Here is a 26,909-nt window from a genome sequence, read left to right on the forward strand (position 1 = left end):
CTTTTTTGGGGGGGGGGGCTTTAAAAATTGCTTTCTCAGACAACTGGTGGTACTGAAGGAGACAGGAGTCATGTTCAGGGGCTGGTAGCAATTCAGTGTTCTTTGGAGGGGCCCCGGGAACCTGCATGATACACTTTTCAATGGTTCCTTCTTTCTGCAATTTGGCCTGTTGTTCAGGTTATGGCCTGTTTTAGCTCACTGAGTTTAGTGGTTTTTAAAATGTTATGGAATTGATTGTTTCTTCCTCCAGAAAATCTCCCCTAATTCACTTGATTCTTTTTTTTCATGGAACACCTACTAATATTGGACATTTCAGCCTTCTTTAGCCAAGTTCTTGTTTTATTACTATTGTTATTGGCAATCCTCCCTTTGATTTAATTGTTTATATTTATTGATAATGTCATTCATACAATCTCTTTTTGGTGTTGTCGTACATATTTCTGTGAAAACCATCACCGTTGTGTTTATGTTGGTGCTGAATCTCCCAGGTAGAGTTTTATCCTTACCTCACAGCTTCATGTGGATTGGACTAAACATTCAAATAATTCAGACTGTATTTTCCTGTATTTTCAGGCGTAATATCTTTTTTTTACTTCTAACCTGGCTGCAAGATTGAAAATCTGTGGCAGTAAAAGTCCAGCCCCTCTGGTTATCTGTGGCTTGCAGAGCTGGATAAGGATGCAATGAAAGAGAACATCTTTCAGTACAAGTCCTTCTATTACACAAGTGATGAGTCATTAATAAACATTGATATAATCACTTCCATTTGCACCAAAATCCATCTGTCTGGAATTTGGCAGTGGTTCCCCCACAGGAAAGACTGCATTTGCTGCATTTTAAAAACAAATTATATCCCCAAATAACAGGGCTATAGACACATCCCCCTCACACAGCCAAAGCCAGATTTTAAGGAAGAGTAACTGGAAACGTCCTGCACCAATTTCACAGAAATTTGGCAGGCTGGATTCCATCCAAGAGGCACAGGGTGTCTTTAAATTTCTTCCCCTTCAGTTGAATTTTTTAAAAGTTGCCATGTTCATTTCCTTCATATTCAACAATGGCACAATTTGGTCTAATGGTTAAGGCAGGAGTTGGCAACCCACGGCTCCGGAACTGCATGCGGCTCTTTGGGCTTCCTGCTGGGGCTCCCTGTCCCATCACTAGCTGGCCTTGCCCTCCCCTCCCTCACTTGGCCTGAGAAGGTAAGGGAGATAGCGTGAATGGAGAAGCGACCAGGACTGATTTCTCTGGTGCTGGTTGAAGAACAAAACCATCCTTGGCCGAGGCTTCCCTTCAGGCGACCCTCCTCCCCCTCTCGCGATTCCCTGGCTGGCTCAGAAGGTGGCAACTCGCTTAAGGAGGGTCTTTGGATGCAGCTTCTCTCCTGCCCTAAGGATCTGGCCATTGCCTTGCCGTGTCCCCCCGCCATGCAGCTCTTCGGCCAAGCGGGGTGGGCGTAAGCTCCAGCCCAAAGCAGTAGGAAGCGAAGGCTGCCTTTGTTCTGATGACCCTCCTCCCCTTCCTTCTCTCATACGGGGAGAGACATGGCAAGACGATGGCCAGATCCTTAGGGCAGGAGAGAAGCGGCCCTGTAGATGCCTTCATATGCCACATTTGCGAATAAGGCAGCCTTCATTTCCTGCCGCTCACGCCCTCTTCACTCAGCAGAAGACTGTGGGCAGGGGGGACGGGGGACGGCAAGGCAATGGCTGGGTCCTTAGGGCAGGAGAGAAGCAATGACCAAAGACCCTCTTTAAGCGGGCAGCTGCCCCACCCTCTGTGAGCCTTTGCTGATCAAGGACGCTCCTCGTTTGCGGAGGGTCTCCCCACACGTGCCACAGCCAGCTAGAGGGGGGGAAGAGGGTCACCCGAAAAGAAGCCAGGGGTGGTGATCGTTTCTCAGCACACAGAAAGAGGGAGAAAGAGATGAGAGAAAGGGAGAGATGAGGGAGGGAGAGGGGCAGAGAGAGAGAGTTGACAGAGAAAGATGAGAGGGAGAGATAGGAGAAGGAGAAAGAGCCTTGGTGAAGTGGTTAGAGTGCAGTACTGCAAGCTACTTCTGCTGGTCACCGGCTGCCATCAGTTTGGCAGGTCGAATCTCAGTAGGCTCAAGGTTGACTCAGCCTCCCATCCTTCTGAGGTCGGTAAAATGAGGATCCAGATTGTTGGGAGCGATAGGCTTACTCTCTGTAAACCGCTTAGAGGGGACTGAAAAGCACGGTGAAGTGGTATATAAGTCTAAATGCTATTACTATTGCTAGAAAGAGATGGAGAGAGAGAAAAGAGAAATATACCTTTATCTCATAGAAAGCAGAGCCACAAAACCTGGGTAGGCGTAGCTGTAGGGAAATCATGTGACTCAGTGGGAGCGATGTTGAATTGGCCACGCCTATCCAGGTTTTGTGGCTCCAGGTGTTTTGCTTTCTCTGGGAAATGGGTCCAAATGGTTCTTTTGAGTTTTTAAGGTTGCCAACCCTGGGTTAAGGTATCAGGCTAGAAACTAGGAGACCAGGAGATTTAATCCTGGTCTTAAGCATGAAAAACTGGTAGGGGGATTTTGATCCAGTGACTCTCTCTCAGCCAAACCTATCTCACGGGGTGGTGGTTGTGGGGAAAATAGGAAAAGGAAGGAGGATTAGGTATGTTCTCAGCTTTTAGTTATTTATAGACAATAATAAGAGTGGGATAAAATAAAATAAGTGAAACTAATTTGGTCACAAGATCAAACAAGAAAGTTGATATACACTATGGGACTTGGCTGAAAGAGACTGTCCACTCTTCCTTTTCTTGTAGATGTAGATTTATGTGTATTAGCAGAATTGGGAATAGGATTCCCTTTGAGAGATAGTAGAATAATAGTTGTTAGCTATTGCCCTGTTTGAATCAACCTATATCATAGCATTACCATAAGCAGAAAGTGCTTCTTGTCCAATCATGAACAAAACCAATTAGGTCAAATTCCAGGAGTTCTTGCAAAAGTCCAGCAAATCTTGTGCAAGAGTAGAGGGCTTATTTTATCCTCTCCAGTATTTGCTGCCCTTGTTAGGAATTTGGTAGATTTTAGATAGCCAAATAGCAAAAGCAGAAAGACATACCATATTTTCGGTGTATAAGACGCACCTAGATTTTAGAGGAAGAAAACAAGGAAAAAATATTCTGAACTAAATGGTGTGGTATTATATTGTTTAATAAAATACCAGTGTAGCAGAATACCTTTTACAACCATGTATACTGTTTAACACCATGTAAACTTTTTAAAACCATGTACAGTGATCCCTCGATTTTCGCGGTCTCGATTTTCGCAAAACGCTATACTGTACCACGGTTTTTCAAAAAATAATAATTTAAAAATAGTCCGCGTTTTTTTTTCTACACCACGGTTTTTCCCGCCCGATGATGTCATACATCATCACCAAACTAACGTCTGCCATTGCTGATTGGCCGAAATCTCGGCCAATCAGCTTTGCCATCGCAAAAAAAAAGCAAAAATTTTGCCCGACTGCTGATGGACAGAAATCTCGGCCAATCAGTGTTGTTTGCCCCGCGTGGTTTGGAGCTTTTGGAACTTGTTAAGACTTGTTGGAAGATGGCTCCTAAACGTTGCACGCGGAGCGGAGGTGGCGACGCTAAAAAGAGCAGGAAGATGCTGACAATTAAGGAGAAAATTGAACTTTTGGACATGCTGAAAGAGGGACGCTCTTATGTAGATGTTGGTCGGCATTATGGGATCAACGAATCGACTGTGCGATACATTCGCAAAGACGAAAAGAAGATAAGGCAAACTTCTCTGATGACATTCAACAAGGCTGCAAAAAGAATGGTGACGCCTAGAAACAAACGCCTTATGAAGATGGAAGCTGCTTTGTCCGTGTGGGTACAAGACTGCCGCAAAAAGAGCATTGCTTTGGATACCAACACCATAAGGACAAAGGCACAGCAACTGTACAACCGTCTTGGAAACACAGAAGGAGGCGATGCAGATGAGGGAAACCCAGGTGAGGGCTGGGGTTTTTTATTCTGTCATTATTTAAGTGCTTTTTAAGAAAGGAAGGAGGGAGGGAAGGAGGGAGGGAAGGAGGGAGGGAGGGAAGGAAGGAGGGAAGGAGGGAGGGAAGGAGTTACAGTACTGTATGCTTTCATTCAAGTCACTTCTCTCTCCCTTTCCTGTCATTCTCTGTAGATGAAGGTGCTGGTGACTCTGAAGACCCCCAGCCATCAACATCTTCTGCTTCTTCAGCCCCAGCCACATTCACAGCAAGCAAAGGGTGGTTTGAGAAATTTCAACGGCGCTATGGCCTGAAGAGTGTGTCATTGCATGGAGAAGCTGCCTCAGCAGATACAGGTGCAGCCGAAAACTACGTCCAGGGCACGTTTAAAGACCTAATTGCAGAAGAGGGCTACCTTCCAGAACAAGTGTTCAACATGGATGAAACAGGCCTGTTCTGGAAGAGGATGCCTTCACGGACTTTCTTGATGCAAGATGAAGCCAAAGCCCCTGGCTTTAAGGCCATGAAAGATCGAGTGACTTTGATCATGTGTGGGAATGCAGCAGGCTTTTTGATGAAGCCAGGGCTAATTTATAAGTCACGAAATCCAAGAGCACTCAAGAACAGAAATAAGAATGCATTGCCAGTGTACTGGATGCATAATCCTAAAGCATGGATTACAAAACCCCTCACGCGGGACTGGTTTCATCAGTGCTTCATCCCACAGGTGAAGGATTATTTGGCTGCCAAAGGACTCAATTTCAAAGTGCTTCTCCTAATGGACAATGCTGGAGGCCATGATGACCTGGCACATGAACATGCTGGGGTGCACGTCGAATTCTTGCCACCAAACACCACATCGCTTATCCAGCCGATGGATCAAGGTGTTATCCGCGCATTTAAGGCACTGTACACGCACAATTCTCTTGGAAGCATCGTGGAAGCAATGGATGCTGATGAAAACTTCACATTGAAGGCCTACTGGCGTCAGTACACGATTGCATCTTGTTTGAAGAACATTCAGAATGCCTTAATGGACAATGAATGCCTGCTGGAAGAAATTGTGGCCAGAAGTGGTGCATGATTACAAGGGATTTGCTCCCGAAGAAATTCAAGATGCTGCAGTCCAGAACTCTGTGAAGCTGGCACAGGCACTGGGTGGAGAAGGCTTCGTTGACATGACACCAGAGGAAGTCAATGGTTTGCTTGATGAGCATGGCCTACCACTGACAGACAAAGATCTGGAGGAGCTGACCAGGTCAGCGAGTGAAGAAGAGGAGGAGGAAGCGGAAGCTGACCAAGCTGAGGAAGAAGAAGATGTTGGCCTAACGCTTGAGCGGCTTGCAGAACTGAACAGAGCTGCTGCAAATGTACAACGCATGGTGGAACTTTGGGATCCCAACATGACTCGCTCTATACAGTTTAAGGCCTCCCTTGACAACACCTTTGCACCATACAGAGCCATGTTAGCCCAGAAAAAGAAACTGCGCCAATAACTGCCCATAACTATGTTTGTCACGAAAACCAAGAGGTCTGTCACACCATCACCTGCAGTGTCCATTGTAGAAATGGTGATAGAAGAAGATCCTGAGTTATCCTAGTTATGCTAACCCCCCCCCCCCAAAAAAAATGTAAATATGTAAATAAATATTGTTATCATTTATAATAAGGATGACTAAGTGTCTTATTCAATGTGTACAGTACAGGTACAGGTAGAGGTAATGGGAAGGGGAAATGGTAATTAAGGGGATGGGAAATGGTAATTTGTGGGTTAAAAGTGTTGGGACTGAGTGGCATACAGAAGAATGAATGAATGAGTGAATGAATGAAATTCAAACACAGGTGAGGGCTGGGGGTTTTTATTCTGTCATTGTTTAAGTGCTTTTTAAGAAGGGAAGGAGGGAGGGAAGGAGGGAGGGAAGGAGGGAGGGAAGGAAGGAGGCGGACATTCTAAAAGCCGAGAAGCCGTTGCCGCCAGCGCTGCTGCAGGAGGACTCGTGCCCCAAGAAAGCCGGTGAGAGGGGCGAATCGGGCGGGCGGGGGGTAGCGGCGAGGAGGCCGGAGGCGCTGGGGGGGTGGCTGACATTAAAAAGAACCATTGACAGCCTCCGCACTTTCATCGCTCCCCGGCTCCACCATCTGCGCATGCGCGGCCATGGAAAAAGGGTGCGCATGCGCAGATGGTGTTTTTACTTCCGCACCACTATATCGCGGATTATCGATTTTCGCGGGAGGTCTTGGAACGTAACCCCCGCGAAAATCGAGGGATCACTGTATATACTTTTTTACAAACTTCAAACTTGACAGCTTCAAGACATGTGGACTTCAATTCCCAGAGTTCCTCCTTCAGTCATGCTAGCTCAGAAATGGGAGTTGAAGTCCACAAGCCTTAAACTTTCCAGGTTTGAAGACCCTTGCAATCCTAACCCCTAACTCAGGGGTCTTCAAACTTGCCAGCTTCAAGACTTGTGGACTTCAGCTCCCAGAATTTCTCCTTCAGTCACAAGCCTTAAACTTGCCAGGTTTGAAGACCCTTGCACTCCTAACTCAAGGGTCTTCAAATCTGGAACTTGGTCTTCAAACCTTCACCGAGGCCATGGCGCATGCCTCGGTCACGAGTGAGCAGTCCCCTCTTATCTGCTCCCCCGATGGGGAGACCCACTTTCCCCCAGAGACGGGTGCTTCCGCCATGGCTCAATCGGTCACATCCCTATGAGGACCAGAGGGAGGCGGATCTCTGGGTCAGACTACCTCTGTCTCCCTTGCGACGGCCCGAGATTGGGAGCGGGACACGGGACTGCCCTCCTAGCGGCCAAGGAGCAGCGCTGCCGATGCAGTGGCTCATCTCCGCAGGCTACTTCCCCACGCAGGGTTTGGTGTAAGGATGCCACTGAGGGACAAACAGCGAGCAGATGGATCGGCCTGGACTTCCCTCCGAGCAGATTTGGAAAAGCAAATATAGTTCAAAACTTTTTTAAAGAATTGTATAAAGATGATAATATTGAAGAAGAAGCCGTATTTAAATACTTAGAGAGTGCAGAGTTACCACAAATAACAGAAGAGCAACAAGAAAAGATGGAGAGTCCAATAACAATGGAAGAACTCCTTATAGTTATTAAAAAGCAGAAAAACAACAAAGCCACGGGACCGGACGCTATCCCGGCAGAGTGGTATAAAATAGAAAATGAAGTATTAAGAAATAATATGCTCCAAATTTTTAATGAATGTAGAGTGGATGGTAAAATTCCTAAATCATGGTCGGAATCTTTGATAACTTTAATTCACAAACCAGATACACCAAAAGAAAAAATTAAAAACTATAGACCAATATCTTTATTGAATGTAGACTATAAAATTTTTATAGCAATATATGCAGATAGATTGAAAAATGTGATAAATAGCAAAATTCACTCAGACCAAAATGGTTTCCTTCCAGGTAGACAAATTAAAAATAATCTTAGAACAATTATTAATGTATTAGAGTACTATGAGCAACATTCAGACAAAACATTATCCTTAATGTTCTTAGACGCTCAAAAAGCTTTTGATAACGTGAATTGGACATTTATAAAGATGCAATTAAATAAAATGAGATTCGGCCCCAAATTTGTTAATTTAATAGACGCTATTTACTCAGAACAAACGACAAAAATTATATTAAACAATGAACAATTAGAAGCATTTAAAATAAATAAAGGAGTGCGGCAAGGATGTCCCATATCACCTCTTCTTTTCATTATGACTTTAGAAGCACTCTTAATAAAAATAAGATCAGACCCAAAGATAAAAGGTTTAACAGTTAGAAAAGAGATTTACAAAGTCCAGGCTTTTGCAGATGACTTGACTTTTATAATGGAAGATCCGTTAGTCACAGCACCAAGATTAATCCAAACAATAGAACAATATGGTAAGGTGGCAGGTTTGAAAATAAATAAAAATAAAACAAAAATTATAACTAAAAACATGAGTAAAATACAAGAAAGCAATCTAGAATGTATTACTGGAATGCAAATAGTTAAAAAAGTAAAATATTTGGGAATATGGCTAACAGCCAAAACAATAACATTAAAAAATGATAATTATATAAAATTAATTAATGAAATTAAAAAGGATCTAGAAATATGGAACAATTTAAAAATATCATTTTTGGGAAGAATTGCTACGATCAAGATGAATATCTTACCTAAGGTATTATTTTTATTTCAAGTGATCCCAATTAATCCAGGGGCCAACTTTTTTAAAAACTTAACAAATGTGGTTAAAAAATTTTTATGGCAAGGGAAAAAGGCAAGAATTAAGATAAATATGTTAGAAGACATAAAAGAGAGGGGGGGGTTTGCGCTCCCAAATTGGAAACTATATTATCAGGCAGCCGCTTTAACATGGATTAAAAATTGGATAACTTTAGAGGACATGAGAACATCAATATTAGAAGGACATGATCTCATGCTTGGCTGGCATGCATTTGTGTGGTACGATAAAGATAAAAACCATTCTTACTTTAAAAGACACACGCTGAGAAAATACTTATTTGATGTCTGGAAAGACATAAAGAAAAACCACTTTTTAACAATTCCAGATTGGGTTACCCCCTTGGACGCAATAATACATCCAAATTCCATTAATGATACAAGAAATATAAGATATAAAGACTTGTTAGACAATCAAATGAAATTAAAATCTAGAATTAAACTACAAGATGAAGGGATACAAATTGATTGGTGGCATTATGCACAGATTAGATCCAGATATCAGAAAGATAGTACACTCTACATATTTAACAAAAGTAAAAACCTGTTAAGTGAGTTAATCACTAAAAACCAAAACAGAGTAATTGGAAAAATATATAAATATTTGATTACCCACAAGAATATTGAATTAACATTAAAAGATAGTATGATACATTGGTGTAGAAACATAGGTAAAGAAATTGATTTAGATACATGGGAGAAAGTTTGGATGTGTAACTGGAGAATGACAAAATCAGTTTCTTTGAAAGAGAACCAAATTAAAATGTTTTATAGATGGCATCTCCCACCAAGTAGATTAGCAAAAATGTTCCCAAAGACATCACCTCTGTGCTGGAAATGTAAGAAAGAAATAGGATCCTATTACCATCAATGGTGGACATGTAATAAAGCTAAAATGTATTGGAAAATGATAGAAAAAATGACAAAAGAAATTACAAAGCAGAAAATAGATTTCACCCCGGAGTTTTGTTTGCTAGGAATTACTAACCAAAATTATAAAAAAGAAATTTTGTACTTGATTATACATATTTTTACAGCGGCAAGGATTATATACGCGCAAAACTGGAAAGGGGAAGATATCCCCAAAGAAGAGGGAGTTATTGCAAAAATATTAGACTGCGCGGAAATGGACATGATGACAAGACGCTTGAACGAACAGGAAGAAACCAAATTTTACGCAACATAGAACAATGTTTATGAATGGATAGATAAGAATAAAAAAATAAAGAAAGAAGAGTAGCAAAAAGTATAGATATCTTAGATGATTTTTCCTTATTAAGATTTATATTAGATTTAGTTTACATAGATAGAATAGAAATTTGTTTTTTCTAAAGATTTTTCTTGACTTGAAATTAATTAGAAATTTTTATATGATATTAAATTTTTTACTAGATATTTTTTGTATTAGTAGTATTGAATTAGATATTCAATTGTGTATTCCTTTTTCTGTATCTGCAATTATACTTTTGAGAAGAGCAGGGATGATACATCCCTACATTGTATGTTAAATGTTTGTAAGTTTGTTTGTCATTTTAAAGAAAATCAATAAAAATATTTGGAAAAAAAAATAAACTTGCCAGGTTTGAAGACCCTTGCACTCCTAACTCAAGGGTCTTCAAATCTGGAACTTGGTCTTCAAACCTTCACCGAGGCCATGGCGCATGCCTCGGTCACGAGTGAGGAGTCCCCTCTTATCTGCTCCCCCGATGGGGAGACCCACTTTCCCCCAGAGACGGGTGCTTCCGCCATGGCTCAATCGGTCACATCCCTATGAGGACCAGAGGGAGGCGGATCTCTGGGTCAGACTACCTCTGTCTCCCTTGCGACGGCCCGAGATTGGGAGCGGGACACGGGACTGCCCTCCTAGCGCCCAAGGAGCAGCGCTGCCGATGCAGTGGCTCATCTCCGCAGGCTACTTCCCCACGGAGGGTTTGGTGTAAGGATGCCACTGAGGGACAAACAGCGAGCAGATGGATCGGCCTGGCCTTCCCTCCGAGCAGATTTGGATGATTCTTATTCACACACACACATAAACGGATTTTATCTGTTTAGGGGTCTGCCGGAGGCCACTCTGCAAATGAAATGGGCTTTTTTACCACATTTCCCATTTGAACGGAGAAGCTCCGCACCTGTAGAAACATACCACTGAGGGTCTTATTTTGGGGAGGGGAGACACTGCCTATCCTCGTCTGCAGCCCTAACTAGCCCCCAGCTCACTGGGAGGAATCGCAGCTGTGTTTCACTTACTTTGACCATGTCAAAGAAGGGGAATTCATTGAAGAAAGTTTGGAAGTTAGGCCATCAAAGAACTTGGCGGCTGGGCACCATAAAGATGACACTGCCAACCAGAGCATAGAAAAACTTGAAACAATACAAGATCAAAAGATGTGGAAAGACCTGGCCCATAGAATCGCCAAGATTCAGGCTCGACTCATCATCACCCTAGGGCTACCAAGGACAGTTCAAGGGCAGCTTGAAATTCTGGGGAGATACTATTCCAAAAAGCAGGCATTATAAAAGGGAAAGTGCCCTTCGTGAGTACCATCAGGCAACACTGCTAAACACACTAAACAAAGCATGCCTGCTCTGTTGAAACTTATGCAACAAAGAGAAATGAATAGGAGAGAGGTTCTATAGATATTTTTATTTATTTATCAAAATTTTAAAACTGCCCACCTTTCTCAAAGAAGGACTTCATGGTGTACAAACAAAATACTAAAAATACAGAAGCTACATATAAAATGTAAAAAGATCCAAACAATGTTAAAATTAAAGATGGGAGAAGGGCTTTGAGGCGCTAATCAATCCTACAGACACATTCTTCTCTGCACCCCAAGGAAGACGGTGGAGTCACATTTTAATGCCTTTCCTGAAGGCCAAGAGCAGAACTGCCCTCACTCCAGGCAATGAATGTTCCACAAAGTGGGGGCAACAGTAGAGAAGGCTCTATTCCTGGATCCTACCAATTTGAGTTCTTTGGCTGACAAGGTCCGCAACATACCGTTCTTGCCAAATATCCAGATCCTGTGCCATGAAGGGTTTTATAGGTGGTAACCAGCACCTTGAACTGCATTCAGAATACTTCAAATACTACAAGCATTACACAGGGTCACTGTGATGCATAGTTCCCTCTAAGCTGAGCAGTGAGCAATCGCTCCCTTAAAAATCATCATCAACTCAGAGTTTTCCAAACCTGCCCAGAAGCCGAGAGGGAAAGAGTGAGAGGGAAGGAGAGAGAGAGGAAGAGAGAGAAACAGATAGAAAAAAGAGAGGAAGGAAAAGAAAAAGAATGGGAGTAAGAAAGAGAGAAAGAAAATCAAAATCTAGTTTGAAACTAGCTCAACTACTTAAGTGGCATTTTGATATTGATAGAGTTGCCCTATTATGAGCTCACTGTTAGAGACACACAGTACAGTATTTTATTTTGAAATTCTCGGAGGCAAAACAGGGTGGGTTTTTTGTTTGTTTGTTTGTTTATTATTTATTTATTTAGTATTAATTAATTTATTTATTTATTTATTTATTTATTTATTATTTCTGTGCCGCCCAGTCCCAAAGGGACTGCCGCTCAGACACTATACTTTTCTGCCCACCCCCCCAAAAAAATTAGAGGGAACACTGCTGTGATGGGCTCATAATTGCTCACCCCACCCCATTGTGGACTGGCCACAGCTTCCAAGTGGTCTTCAAGTGCAGACCCATGTAGAGCATATTGCAATACTCTATGCACAAGGTGACCGTGACATCAGTAACTGAGATGCTTTCATTCCCAGAAAGGGTTCCATTTATATGTAACATAATCTCTGCAAATTCTATCCCTTCCCCCTGCTTCAGACCCAACGGTTTCCAATCACTGGGAAAAGGTCTTGACCACAACACCAAGGGTTAAGAAATATAGCAATTACTTTTTTTTAAGCCCTATGGACATTTTTTTTTTTTGGCTGAAAATTGATAAAAATGATTTTATTTAAAAAGTGATTTCTATATTTATTTGTATCCATTAAAAAGGGTTGTGTTTGGGATGAATTGAAAGAGGGGCACAGAATTAATAATAATAATAATTTATTAGATTTGTATGCCGCCCCTCTCTGTAGACTCGGGTATATTAATTATATGCCGTGACTGCTGTAGAGAAAATTGGAAGCAGTTTCTTTGATTTCTCTTTTTCTCAACGCTACGTTTCTTACTTCTATATTTTTCATGCTTATCTTTTAACTTCAATAAAAAATATTTTTTACAAAAAAAGAAAACCAAGAGAGTTGAGCCTTGTGGCACCCTACAGGTTAGGAATCACAGGCTCCAGCTCTCTTTTGTCAACATTGACTGGAATCGGCCGTAATACCAACAACAACACTGGGCCTCTCGTTCTCAAGCCCTGTAGCCGGTTATGGTCAATAGTATCAAAGGTCATTCAGAAATCAAGAAAAACAAGAACAGTTATACCAGCCCTATTCTGGCCCCACCAGAAGTCATCCACAAGCGCAATCAATGCCCTTTTGGTACTATGCCCTGGCCTGAAACTCAAATGAAATTGATTCAAATAATCCATTTCTTCCAGGCCCTCTGAAACTGCAGTCTGGCCATGTTTTCAACAATCTTGCCCTAAAATTGAAGGCTGGAGACAAGCTTCACTTCTTTTTCTTTGCTTCTTTAACTATAATTATTAATTTATTCCTTCCCATCCATTTTAATGGTGCCAGTTTTATATATGCAGACACTCAATAAAATATTATTAAATAAAACTCAAACTGAAAGGAATATTGATGACTATTTTTTCCTGGCACTAGCCATGTAAAATTAACACCTGCTAGGACAGGTGATAGAAATGTATACACAAGGTCCCTTCTCTACCTCACTATAGAAAGACTTTTTCTCTTGTCCTTCCATTCGTGTTTCTATTACAAGCATACAAAGAAGGACTTCCTTACCCTTCTAGCTGGAGGAGACAGCCCCTGCTTCCAAGCTTCACAAGTAGAAGCCTCTCTGACACATGGGTCAGCATTGGAAAAAAAAAGTCCTTTAAGTGATTTCTCCTATTCTAGTAATTTTTTAAGATTATTTGCGTTTGCAAAGCTTTGAGTTTTTTCAGGGTTGTATCTTGATTTCGCCACAAGGAGGCAGGTTTACAAACAACAATACATCTGGGAGAATAGCAGGGTAATGTCCCTCACAATATTTCTTTATGAAAATTGATTGAATATAGCCATTGTAAACCCTTCAAAACCTTTATCCAAGCAATTGAGATAAATTAGACAGCTTCTCTAGACTTGGAAGAATTACCAATTTCATCCTTCATTTTTCATTTCATATTTGTTTGTTTGAAGCTACTGTAATACTTGTATATGTACTTCCAAGGCTATGGCCAACTGTAGCTGATCTTGGAAAAGAAATAGTGACAATCCTGAGTTATATTTGGATGGAGATCCAGCTGTTGATTAGACTAGATTTTTTATTAAAATCCTGGAAGAAGAAAATAAGGATCACTTCTGTAATGGCTGCGAAGAAAACATTAACATGTATGGGCATCATCACTAGGAATCAGGTACTTTATTTTTTTATCCCTGTAACTCTCTTCTTTCACTCAAGCCAATGTTTTTTCCACATTTGCATGATGAAGATAGACATGGCAGCTAGAAAATGCTTAATACATTTGATTAAATGGCTATTTCTCTACTAAAGCTTTGGGCCACAACAACATGTAACTTCTATTCGAACTACACCCCACAGAAGTATACAAGAGAAGAGAATTTGTCCCTCTCCTAATTTGAATTCCGAAAAGTTCCAGCCAGTAGAAACTGGGCTACAACAACATCAAGAGAGTCACAGGTTCCCAGCTGGCTTGACAGCCTCTACTGTCCATTAAGACCCAAGCTTAGCCCAAAGGCAATTTACCTTGAAGAAAGTCCTCTGGATAAGTGGAAATAGAATTTCTGCTCAATATGTGTAGAACATAAGAAGAGCCATGCTGAATCAGGCCAAAGCCTATTGAGTCCAGCCTTCTGTGTCACACAGTGGCCCACCAATTGTCCTTGGGGATCTTGAGCAGAAAGAGAAGGCAAGACCCTCCCTTTCCCCTGACCCCCAACAAATGGTACTCAAGGGAATCCTGCCTGCCTCAACCAACAGAGAGGCGGCACATGGACACCTGTTTCAATAACCACCAATACACTTGGCATCCATGAATCTGTCTAATCCTGCCTTGAAGCTATCAAGGCTGACAGCTGTCATGACCTCTTATGAAAGTGAATTCCATAAACCAACAACCCTCTGGGTGAAGAAATATTTCCCTTGATTTGTCCTCACTTTGTTACCTATGAGCTTTATGGAGTGCTCCCTTGTCCTAGTATTGTGTGATAGAGAAAAGAACTTTTCTCTATCCACCTTTTCTATCCCGTGCATGATTTTATACACTTCGATCAAGTCACCCCTTAAACACCGTCTTTCAAGGCTGAAGAGACCAAGGCATTGTAAGGGAGGTGCTCCATTTCCTTTGCCATTTTTTGCACCTTGTTTCTATACAACAGGCTTAAATGTCTGTCACTACGTTATGTGTTTGTAAACCACAGAAACATATTGTATGGCCATATCACTTATGAAAGGCGATCACAGCAGTCCTCACTGCTATTGTTAACACAATCCCACCAGGGTTGAGGTTGAATTGAATTCTTATTCACCCGGTGTGGATTGGACACACAAGAAATTTGTCTAGGTGCATATGCTCTCAGTGTACATAAAAGAAAACATATATTAATCACAACACTTAATGATTGCCATAGGGTACAAATAAGCAATCAGGAAACAATTGATATTAATATAAATAGTAAGGATACAAGTAACAAGCTACAGTCATACAGTCATAAGTGGGAGGAGATGGGTGACAGGGACGATGAGAAGACTAATAGTAATGTAGCCTTAAATAGTGGGAGGGCCCTGCCCTCCCAAATCCAAGTATTCCTTGTCCCTCCCAGCCTTAATCCTTGGTAAGGATTGGTGAAACAAGAAACTGCCTCCTCTTTAACTCCCCCTCCCAATTTCTCTCATTTTGGCCATCCTGCACAGCGGTACTCCTCTGTGACATCACTAGCACCAAAGTAGACGCCCAGCGCCTTCAACAGTGTCAGCCAGCCCCCTTCGCAACCCTTGCTCATATTTGTGGATGTTTTTCTGGGCTCCGCTGAAGGCCTATCATTTCACTCAGGTCTTCCATGAATAAATGCTAAGGGTTTTTTCCTCCCTCCCTCATGTAAATAAATGCATGCTGTACTATATATGCTTAGTTATTTATCAATATAACTAAATTCATAAATACTGTATTATCAAGTCTATATTTTTGTTGGTTATATTTAAACATTTTTCTTCTTTCAACTTTTTTTCCTGCACTGTATGTGCTGATCATGTGGGAATTCAGTATATTGAATAAGGAATGGTAATAATAAGTTATCCTTACAGATTCTGCTCAGTCGTCTATATTTTAACAAAGAAGTAGCCATAAGCATGTATTTGCATGACACTACACCTGTACGTTATAATATCCCAACAGTTTATCAATCAAATTTAACAGAGCAATTATATAAATAGTATTTGGGGGAAGGAAGAGCCTGAACGTTCTTGAGATTGAATTAAAAAAAGTAATACATTTGTTTTAAAAAGAGTGAATTTCTGTGTCTGCAACACTTTAAGCCCTTGAGCAGTTTAAATCATAAGCCCAGGGCTTTTTTATATCTTTTCCACATTAACCTTTTGCTTCATGCGTGAGGGCTGCAGTTTGGTTGCTTCTGGGCAGACTTTTTATTAATCAGTGATGGGGCAAAGAAAAGGAAGGGGGGCAGCCCAGATCACTGTACAGTACTGAAAACCAGGCAAATTCTAGGCTGTTTTCCAGATTCTCTGCCTTGACGGTGTTTACAGATTGCTTTTGGTCTGCTGAGTCATCCACTCAGAACAAGGTTGGGCTGCAGAGTACAGGGACCAGGGCACCCCACTATCTCTTTAGCCTTTCTCCCATTTTTCAGCACTTACCATTGTTCTGCCGGGCTCTCTGGTAGGAGCCTCCTGAAAATGCAAGGATACAAATTTTAGATACACACACGTTTGAAAATTCAAAACAATGTCCTTTATCACAAAATTCAAAATAAACTAAGCATTCTTTTTGTATTGCAAAGAGCACTCACCCCAAAACAACCGGGCAATCTGTACAATTTCCCCTAATCAGTCCTTACGTACTTAACTAGCAGTTGTGCAGAAACGTCACACCCCTTCTTCTTCCACGAAGTGAAACACCCACACACTTTGCGTTGGTTTCAAAGACGTGAAAAATCAACAAACAAAGTCAAGGCACGATTCTTGAAGAACTGCGATCAGATAATCTTCCACAATGACCAAACTAGCACGCTACTATTTATAGCAGCAGCCCTAATTACTGAAGTCCCACCCAAACTCTCTTATCTCCTGTAATATGTCAATTGGTCTTTTCTACACATAACTCTGCGCCTGCGCGGGTCCAAGACTTCCTCATCCGAAGCGACTGAAGATAAGGAAGATTAACAGCCTGGGCTGTGTGCCAACACCCCCTCTTCCAAGTCACTCTCACCTTCTTCTTCGTCCGAGGAAACTGAACTCCCTGATTCTATTGGCAATAAAACAGGCCTATGACATGTTGAAGTTTCCCCTGCATCCACCTCCACATTCCTTGGGGCAGGAGCTGGGCCAGAGCCAACCACAACAACTATAGTATTTCATCCGAATAAAACTGTCCCTCCAAGCTGATTAAAAACAGGTTACTAAATTGGGTTGGGGTATCACCCTTCTTCATCACTCTGACATTTACTCTTCTCTTTTCTATTCTATTAGAGTGAAACCCAAGTGACCTCTTATAGTCACACCAATTCAGTGGCATAATGAGAAACTTGGAGAAAGTGGTAATCTTTGGGCATTTGAGGGATTTCTTAAGACTATCTATGTGAGTATTTTCCTCCATGTCCATATTTAACCCCTCCTTTAAAAGAAAACAACTCCAGAATTGAAATTTTACACACACATACCTCCAGAGACATCTCCAGATTACAAAGTCCCCCACTGAGTTGCAGATTGTGGATTTTCTAATTGCCCCCTATCTCAAATGTAACCTGAATTCTGTGAATGACAGCCCCACTGTGTTTTTCTTTTTACTATTTTGCCTGAGAAAAAAATCCGGGGAGCTCCAAAACTTGCATGGGATTTTGTGATTTTGACTCTGCCATTCCAGACAAAAAGATTTGCACAGCCACTTGCCTGGAATGGTAGAGAGCAGAGATGTCAAATTTGATTTCATTGAGGGCCACATCAGGGTTGTGTATGACCTCGGGTGGGCCGGGGTGGTCGTGGCCAGCTTGATATCACTCGTGTCAGGGTTGTCTGTGGCGGCCCAAATGCTCTGCCAGCGAAAATGGATTCCTGGGCTCCATTTTTTGCTGTTGTGGCCTCCTGCAACCCTCTGCCAGCAAAAACGGAGCTCATGTTTTTTGATGGCAGCAGCACCCTGTTTTCAAGGTGGCCCAGCGGGCCAGATCTAAGTACCCCGGGCCTTGATTTTGACACCCCTGGTATCGTGTCTCCTGCTTGAGCAGGCAGTGGACTAGAAGACTTCCAATTCTGCTATTCTTTTCTGTTCTGAATTGACCTAATGAAGACAGCACTCTAGTAGGGTTTTGAAAATGGCCAATTCTGGTGATCACATTATCCCGTAAGACCATAAATGCTGATTGGGAGATTCCTTTTTTACACAAACACATATTTTGGAACCGTCTTCTGCCGCACGAATCCCAGCGATCAATAAGGTCCCACAGAGTTGGCCTTCTCCAGGTCCCGTCGACTAAACAATGTCGTCTGGCAGGCCCCAGGGGAAGAGCCTTCTCTGTGGCAGCCCCGGCCCTTTGGAATCAACTCCCCCCCGGAGATCAGAACCGCCCCCACCCTCCTTGCCTTTTGTAAGCTACTGAAGACAGAAGCAAGGGAATGTGCCAGCAAATATAATTTCTCCTTTCATAATACATGAGAATTAAAGCAAGATGTTGCCATTATAGCCAAGCTGGGGTTCAGGATAGAAATATAAATGAAAGTATCCCGAAAGATGGCTGTCCACCATGCTCTTGAACACATCAATCCAGTCAGGGCGGGTTCCTCTTACCTGCTTACCAGTGCGTGCATCATAACAATTCTCATGCGTGCTATGCTTGCACACGTTCCCACCGCATGATTATGCGCAGGAAGCAAAAAGGTGCCAACATCTCATCAGGTGACCCTGTTTTCAAGGTGGCCCCGCGGGCCAGATCTAAGTATCCCGGGCCTTGATTTTGACACCCCTGGTATAGTGTCTCCTGCTTGAGCAGGCAGTGGACTAGAAGACTTCCAATTCTGTTATTTTGGCAACATTTTTTTTCCATGCATGTACGGAAGCTAAAAAGCACTGAAACTGTGCACGCACAAGCGCCCTCTCATGAGATTTTACTTCTGCGCATGCACAGGAAGCAAAATAAAGCCAAAAATTTAAAAAAAAGAGATGGCTCTGCTCAACAGACCTATGAAGACAGCACCAAAGCCGTCACACGCAAATTGTGCAATCCGTGGGGCGCTACCAGAATGGAGCAGGGCACACCAATAGGAACCCACCATTGAATCCAATGTGTCATAAAGTAGGCCCTAACCATATGATCAAAGTTGTGATGCATGTAAAAGGGGCAAGGCTTTTACTGCAGTGTGTCCCCACCTTGACTTTTCTGACCACCCTGAAGGGATGTCCACTCCCTCCCTTTGCAATTTATTGCACTGCTCTTATTCATAGGTATTTCACCTCCTCTTTAATATTAATGAAGTCCTCTTTGTAACTGTCATAAGACACACATCATTAAGGAGTATCATTCTAATAGACAACACTGCCAATTAAAGTTGATTTTTCCACTGACAAATTTTGACCTCCCCTCCCCCCCAGTCCTCTCACAATAATGAAACCGAAAGCAAGCAAGTCATTGCTTTATTTGGAAACCTCCAACTCTTAATGACTATGAAACCCAGGAGAAAAACCTAATCTCAAGTGACACATTTTTACCAACTAGATTTTTGTACTACTGGTACCTTGAGAGACTGAAACAACTCCTTTTCTATCTCTCTGTTATTTTTATTCCTTTGTTTTTACAGTATAAGTAACTCAAGGTGTCCAAAATTGCTTTTTCAAGAAGCAACTTGACTTTTTTTTTTCTTTGAAGACAGTTTCGCTTCTTGTGGAAGAAGCTTCTTCAGTTCTGACTTCAGCCACAACACAAGAACTTTCCTGGATGAGAAGGGAAACGTCTTCAAGGAAACCCAAAGGTACTTTTTCAAATGGCAACTGGGTTTTCTTGTTTTTCTTTGAAGACTTTTCACTTCTTGTCCAAAAACCTTCTTCAATTCTGACAAGAAAATTCAGTTGCCTCTTGAAAAAGCACCTTTGGGACAACCTTGATTGACTTGGATGACTGAGAACCTTCATAGACATGTAACTGAAGTCAGTGAATATACCGAATGTGCCTCCCTCCTCCTAATTTTCCCCACAACCCTGTGAGGAGGGTTGGGATGAGAGTGAGTGATCCAACCAGCTTTCATGGTTTAAAGCAGGAATAGAATTCAAAGTCTCCTAGTTTCTAAGCCAGAGGTCTTCAAACTTGGCAACCTTAAGACTTGTGGACCCCTGTTCTAAGCCAACGGTGTTGTTTAATGTTTTTTTCTGTTGTTGTTTTTTTGCTTTCTGCATTGCATTTTCTTGTTCTTTTTTTTAATGTAAATAATCTACTTTTTTTTAAAGCACCCTTCCCCATTAGACCAAATTGGCCAACATATTCCACAGCTCCCTTGCCGAATTCCGACTCGTGCCTCCCTTTTGCGTACTCGGAAGCATAACTTACCATCTGAAGCATCCTAACCCACTTTTTTAAGCTAACGAGCACCCGAGGGCACAGCGGCTTTCCCCATACCAGAGGTCCCAAAACTTGGCGACTTTAGGACTTGTGGACTTCAACTCCCAGAATTCTCAAGTCAGCTATACTGGCCAGAGAATTCTGGGGCTTGAAGTCCAGAAGTTTTAAAGTTGCCAAGTTTGAAGACCTCTGCCCCATACACACATGTCAGTTTAGCATGTGCGGAACCATCCCGCCTCCGTGGAAAGGCAAATCTTTCCCTTACATAGATCAATCCCTTCATGCAGAGGTCTCCAAGCTTGGCAACGTTTTAAGTCTTGTGGAGCTGAGGAATTCTGGGAGTTGAAGTCTTCAAGTCTTTTTAAGTCTTGTGGAGTTTTTAAGTCTTGTGGACTTCAACTCCCAGAATCCCTCAGCCAGCTTCTGCTTGCTGAGGAATTCTGGGAGTTGAAGTCCACAAGTCTTAAAGTTGCCACAGTCTGAGACCTCCCTGCCTCAATACTTATTTTTTTATTTTATTTTATTTTAGATAGATAGATGATAGATAGATAGATAGATAGATAGATAGATAGATAGATAGATAGATAGATAGATAGATAGATAGATAGATAGATGGGGCACGACCCATTTTTTTCGGATTGAGAAGACGGACAGACACACACACACACACACACACACACACACACACACACACACACAAAGAGAGACAAAGACACAGGAAAGAAAGATGTAATGTTGTGATTTGCCCGAAGGTCCCGCAGCCCCGCCGTGGAGAAATCTATTTTTAGACGCTTGTTACTGTTTTTTAGGAAGTTTTCCGTTATATCTTTTTATCTGTATTTGGCTGTGAGCCGCCCAAAGTCCTTTGGGAGTTGGGCGGCACATAAATTCAAATAAATAAATAAATAAATAAAATCCTAATCCTGTTTTGCAAAAGCAACCCAGCAAGAAAAATCGCCTGGCTGTTCTTCCTTTCAAGAGTCTCGCCGCCACTGAGGGAAAACTAAAAAACCAAGAGCAAATTACGGCTCCTTTTCTTTTTTGGTAACCGCCTAATTTATAAAATCGTCGGTGAGAATCTGCCACCACGGTCAGGCCTGACGTTCTGGCCGTTCGAAATTTGGCAATTGCGCGGACGACCACTAGATGGCAGCGGTGGCTTCCGTTATCTTTTCTGAGTGACCGATCGGGCTTCTGCAATTCAGGCCTGACAGCGCTTAAATTTCCCCACAGGAACCGCCTTCCAGTTTCTCTCTCCTCGGGATTGTTAATCCCCCAATCTCGTATTCATCCCCCACCCCCCTTCTTCAGATTTAAGCCCGTCTTCCTTACTCCGTATTTCCGCTGGGGTTATTTTTCCCTCCATTAGGGAACCCGAGTAAAAAGTGGCCTGAGAAAGGAAATCCCGCTTCATTCCCTTTCGTGACAGGCCGCGACGCTGCGCCGTCCCAACGTGAGGCACGGACGGGGTTCGAACCCGCGATCTTCGGTTTACGAGACCGACGCCTTACCACTTGGCCACCGCGCCTGACGGGCTAGCAGCAGGGAAAAGCAGCCAGTGGAAGGAAGGTTCCGGATTCGCGACTTACACGCGCCTCGTGCTCGGGATCCAATCTAAGCAGGCCGACGTGCTTCTATTTTGGGGTGTTGCTTTTTTTCCCCCCTTGTTCCCCTCTCGCCCTCAGTTTTGGAATCCCAAATCCCAAAAGGAGCAGCCCCGGCCGCCTTTCCCCGTCAAACGGCGCAGCTATTTTATTGCAAAACCAAGCAGAAGAAACAACGGCAACCCGCGCACGCCGCTTTTCCCCCCCGAGCGATTGCGATCCTCAGTCCACTCGGTCCCCCTGGCCGCGTACGAGTTTTCCTCCAAAGCCCCAAATGGCGCGCAGAAGCGAGTCCCGGGAACCTTTCTCGGTTTCTCCTGAGGATACGGAATAATCCGCCGAGGCGAAGGAGCCCGGGCGCCCTTCGCACCGCCGGATTTCCCACCGTGCAAATGCAAAAGGAGGCCCGCTTACGGTTTTTGGTTTTTTTTCGGGGATACCCTGGCTCCGGCTTTTTCTGGCCGCTCGGAGTCGCCGGTAGCGAGGCGGATTACAGTTTCAAGACGAGGGGAAGCAGCCATTTTTAACGGCGCCGTACAATGGTGGGAGACGGGCTGCAGCGCCGACTTGGCAAGCGGGAGCGGCGGAATCGCTACGCTTCCACTTAACGGGAGCGACGCGCTTCCCTCACCGGGCAGGGCAAATGGATGATTATTAATTATTTTAGGTTTTTTTAATTTATTTATTTATTTATTTGTTAAATTTCTAAGCTGCCCAACTCCTTCCGAACTCTGGGCGGCGTACAACAATTTAAAAACAAACAATTAAAACCCCTCAAAGTAAAACCATTCATTTCTTCTTGGCCGGAGCTAGATGGTATTGCTCAACGGCCCACCTGTCTATCTGTCTGTTTATCTATCTATTACATTAATAATAATGTTGTACCTCATGATTCTTGACAAAATGTCTTTTATGTACGCTGAGAGCATATGCAACAAAGACAAATGCCTTGTGTATCTAATCACACTTGGCCAATAAAATTCTATTCTGTTGTTGTTGTTATTTATTAACAATAATAGTAATGTACCTCATGATTCTGGACAAATGTATCTTTTATGTACACTGGGAATATATGCACCAAGGATAAATTCCTTGTGTGTCCAATCACACTTGGCCAATAAAGATTTTTAAAATTTATTTGTTGTTGTTGTTGTTGTTGTTGTTGTTGTTGTTATTATTATTATTATTATTATTATTATTAAAGCTGTTCTTTGATGAATCGTTGCTTCTAGAATCTGAGCTGGGCTCTCTTCAGACGAAATGAATTCTTCACACGGGAGTCCTGACAGCTTCCGGGAGACAGTATATATCTTCTTTGGATTTGCCACATGTTTTATATGTTTAAGGTGGTTTGGGTTGCAGAGTTTTGATTTGCTCAATGAGCAGGAGTTTCAAGCATGAGTGCCACCTAGGAGTGGGTATCTCCGAGCATGTGCAGAGTGCATTTCTTTTTCCCCTTTATGGAAGACAGTACTAAATAAAGGGTTTTTTTACAAAATTGTGATTTCTTTCTCTTTTCCTCCTCAATTTATACTGGTCTTTTTATTTTATTCCTTTATAAAATTACTCAATTAAAGGCAGTCCTAAAGTATGTTTTGCAGTGGTTGTTTTATTGGTTTTCTGAAGAAAATAGCTTGAACTATTAAACTAAGTGACAAAGCAGCATATCTGAATAGTTGCAAGCAAATGAGAATCTTTCTGCACGCTAGGTGAATAAACTTGTTTTCTCAGAATATCTTCCCACTTTAAAAAGTTATGGAGGATCCCAAAAAATGTTATTTGAATGGGTTATATCGATCAATATTTACCATATTAAAAATGGATCCATTTGCTGCTGCCACTGCTCCTCAAGATTGTTGGATGGGGCCTTAAAGTTATATTATTTTTTCAACATAAATATTGGTGAATAATTTTGATTTCAAGGACCCCTGAAAAGATGTTAGGGAACTCTCAAGGGTTATAACACTACACTTTTAAGAAACAGTGCACTACATCGGGTCTGCAAACTCTGGCTCCGGAGCTGCATGTAGCTCTTTGAGCCTTCTGCTGTGGCTCCCTGTCGGGTGATCCCATCACTGACTGGTTCTGCCTCTCTCCCTCCCTTTCCAGTCGCTCCTTGACTAGCCTGAGAAGGTAAGGGAAGTGGCGGGAGATGGAGAAGTGACTGGCACTGATTCTTCCCACATCCACAAGTTCATCACATGGCCCAGTCTGATTCTGCCAATGTGTCCAGTCCTCCCATTCACTTCCAGGCAGGTGCTGAACAAAGGATGACCTTGAGAATCTTAAAGGAATTTGTTATGGCTACAACTTTACAGCCCTCATTTGGCAGCTTCTCCCAAATTCTCCAGCACTAATACATTCTAATATATGTGACAGGCCAAAGTCTCCAAATCAAATGATGGCTTCCACCTGACACCCAGCCTCACAGAGCTGGCAAGGTGGTCACGAGAGGAGGCTGGCTGGAAATGGCCCTGAAAATGGCTTTGTGCAACATTTGTGCTCAAGGCAGCCTTTGCCTCCTGCTGCTTGGGGCTGGAGCTTGCGCCCATCTCTGAAGAGCTGCTGGCGGGAGGAGGGAACATGGCAGGGTGATGGACTGAGCTTTAGTCCAGGAATGAAGCAGCCCTATATTTGATTTTGGGCCACGTTTGGCTCAAGACAGCCCCCATCTCCTGCTGCTTTGGGCTCGTAACTAAGTCACATCCTGTTGCTAGGACGAGTGGTACAGAATCACATTGTGGCTCCATGTCATAATGGACTTAAGGAAGAGGAGGGGACACCATCTCCCCCAATGTGAAGCATGCTGAAGTTCAATATGCTGCACAAGGCACTGTGAGAGTGCTTGACGCCTCATCAGAATTGGGGATGGGGAGAGGGGGGGGAAGAAAGACATACATAGAGACACAGAGGGGAGAGACATAGACACAGAGAGAGCTACTGAGAAGGGGGAGACGGGAGAGAGACAAAGAGATGGAATGAGAGGGAAAGAGATACACAGAGATACAGGGGGAGAGATAGATACAGAAAGAGGGAAGTGAGGGAGTGGGAGAGAAAAAGGGAGGGAGAGGGGGGGTCAAAGAGGGTTTTGTGGCTCCCGGCGTTTTTTAACAACCAATTTTCTGCTCTAATAACTGGCTGGGTAGGTGTGGCTGGGGTCATGTGACTGGGTGGGAGTGAGAGTTGGCTACACCCACCCATATTTTGTGACTCCCTGTGTTTTCTTTTCTGTGGGAAACGGATCCAAATGGCTCTTTGAGTGTTTAAGGTTGCAGATCCCTGTACTGGATCTTGTGGAAAAAGCAGGCCTGCTTTTGAAGAGATACCCTTATACTCAAGATTTTTATGTACAGTAATTGGAATACTCATGTTGACATCTAACAGCAAAGATTGCCGCTTTGAATAATGAGCTGTCTCAAAACAGTTCATAGCTATTAAAAATAGTTGATTGGGTTGAGTTGGTGTCAAATCTTAGTTCTACAAAGCACAATTGTGCGCCAGTTCTTAAAAATAACAGGTAAACAACAATGTTGTAATAGGATGTGTTATTACTCTATTCATTTACCATCCTATACTCTGGATATAGGTTCTGGTTCCCCATTCTTATTACTGCCTATCAATCAGGGGTGAAATGCTACCGGTAAATTTTAATTATTCCCCAGAAAATAGAATGGATGGTTGCAAACTTCATTCAATGGTGGTCAATATCTGAAATAAAAACTATGATTACTACAAAACTGAGATTCTAATTGTTGGCCTATTTGGTGGTCGGGATAGATAGATCAATTGGATGGAGCTGCTGACAATATAAAGGTTTATTTTTAATTAAAGAAACATTGTTCCACAAATATGGCAGGTTCCCAAAAGCAGCAGAATTAGATATACATTTAGGTTGCAGCCTCAGACAAGTCCAGACACCGGAGCTTTGTTCTCTTTAACTATATTTTTGTGTTACTCCTTCTGTTGCACAGGAAATTAGGATGACCAAAGTTTTACTGGAAAAAAATAAATCAAGAGTTCCATGATAGTGAGAGATGAGCAGTAAGTTCAAATAATACTTGCTTATGATTCTGAGCAACAATTTCTAAGGTATCATTCAGAAGTAATAAAAATAAAATAAAGTGTTTTTGAGGCATTGGTTTAGTGTTTTCCAACTCATTTCATCAAATATTTTAAATTCCAGCAGGGTCATTCAAATTGAATTCTGGCATAATAATGTCACATTAGAAGACACTTAGCGGCCAATTTTATTTTCTCTTGATGACCTTTTGGCAATATACAGATCAAATTATGCTGAGGAAGGGCAGGCTTTTGCAAAAGAGGAATGGGTTGTTGGATTCTGTATCCCAGTCTCTCTGCCAATATGGGAATAACAATGAACTAACTGCTTCTTTGCCTAATATACTGGGCTATGGCATTTTATTATTGGGAATAACGAAATACAACTTGGGTTTTTGAACTGTTGTAGGATTCTAACTTCTGTTGTGGCCCCTTGGTTCGGGTCAACTCTGAGCACGTGAGAATAACCTGTTCAAACATTGTGTTGGTTTGCTCCAACCATGGTTAGCTCAATAAATCCAGCTGTTTGACATTATAATCCAGCTGCATAAACCATGTTTTGGTCCAGCACTGATGTAAGAAATGTTCTTCTGGGTTCAGCTCCAAGTGGGGGGGGGGGGGACACTGGATTCATGGAAGTTGCTTGGAAATAAGGTTTAATGGTGGACAGGAGCACATGGCTTGAGCTCCTGAACAGAAAAGGTGGATCACATGCTTCCAGATGTGAAGAGAAAAAAAGGGAGAAAAGATGCTGAGTCCCTTGGGTTTCCTGTTCCTGTATAAGAAATGCACTCCGATTGGTGGTCAGACTCCCATGGCGCCATGCAGAGGAAATTCTATAGGCTGTTTTTGAGTTCAAGTTTGACTGACCCTTGCTGGGTGGTGGTGTAATAGCAATAGCATTTAGTCTTATATACCGCTTCATAGTGCTTTTACAGCCCTAAGTAGTTTACAGAATCCGCCTATTGCCCCCAACAATCTAGGTCCTCATTTTACCCATTAATGTGTTTTCCACAGAAATCTTGAGTTAAGTTCAAGTTAAGGCAGACCGAGATTTTTTTTTTTTAAAAAAAATCATGTTCT

The 26,909-nt window shown here is 42.4% G+C and overlaps 1 long non-coding RNA gene and 1 other non-coding gene across 2 annotated transcripts; both read right to left on the minus strand.

The window, feature by feature from the left end:
• Positions 1-412: 412 nt before the first annotated feature.
• LOC139161395 (uncharacterized) lies at positions 413-22,356 on the minus strand. The gene is made up of 3 exons (XR_011558102.1): positions 22,182-22,356; positions 16,256-16,288; positions 413-668 (listed from the first exon to the last, which is right to left on the minus strand). It is a non-coding gene; the product is annotated as an uncharacterized lncRNA (long non-coding RNA).
• Positions 21,620-21,691, minus strand: TRNAT-CGU (transfer RNA threonine (anticodon CGU)). Its single transcript has one exon. It is a non-coding gene; the product is annotated as a tRNA-Thr (tRNA).
• Positions 22,357-26,909: the final 4,553 nt, after the last annotated feature.

Source organism: Erythrolamprus reginae, chromosome 2, assembly GCF_031021105.1.
Source record: "Erythrolamprus reginae isolate rEryReg1 chromosome 2, rEryReg1.hap1, whole genome shotgun sequence".
In the NCBI taxonomy this organism is placed as follows: Eukaryota; Metazoa; Chordata; class Lepidosauria; order Squamata; family Dipsadidae; genus Erythrolamprus; species Erythrolamprus reginae.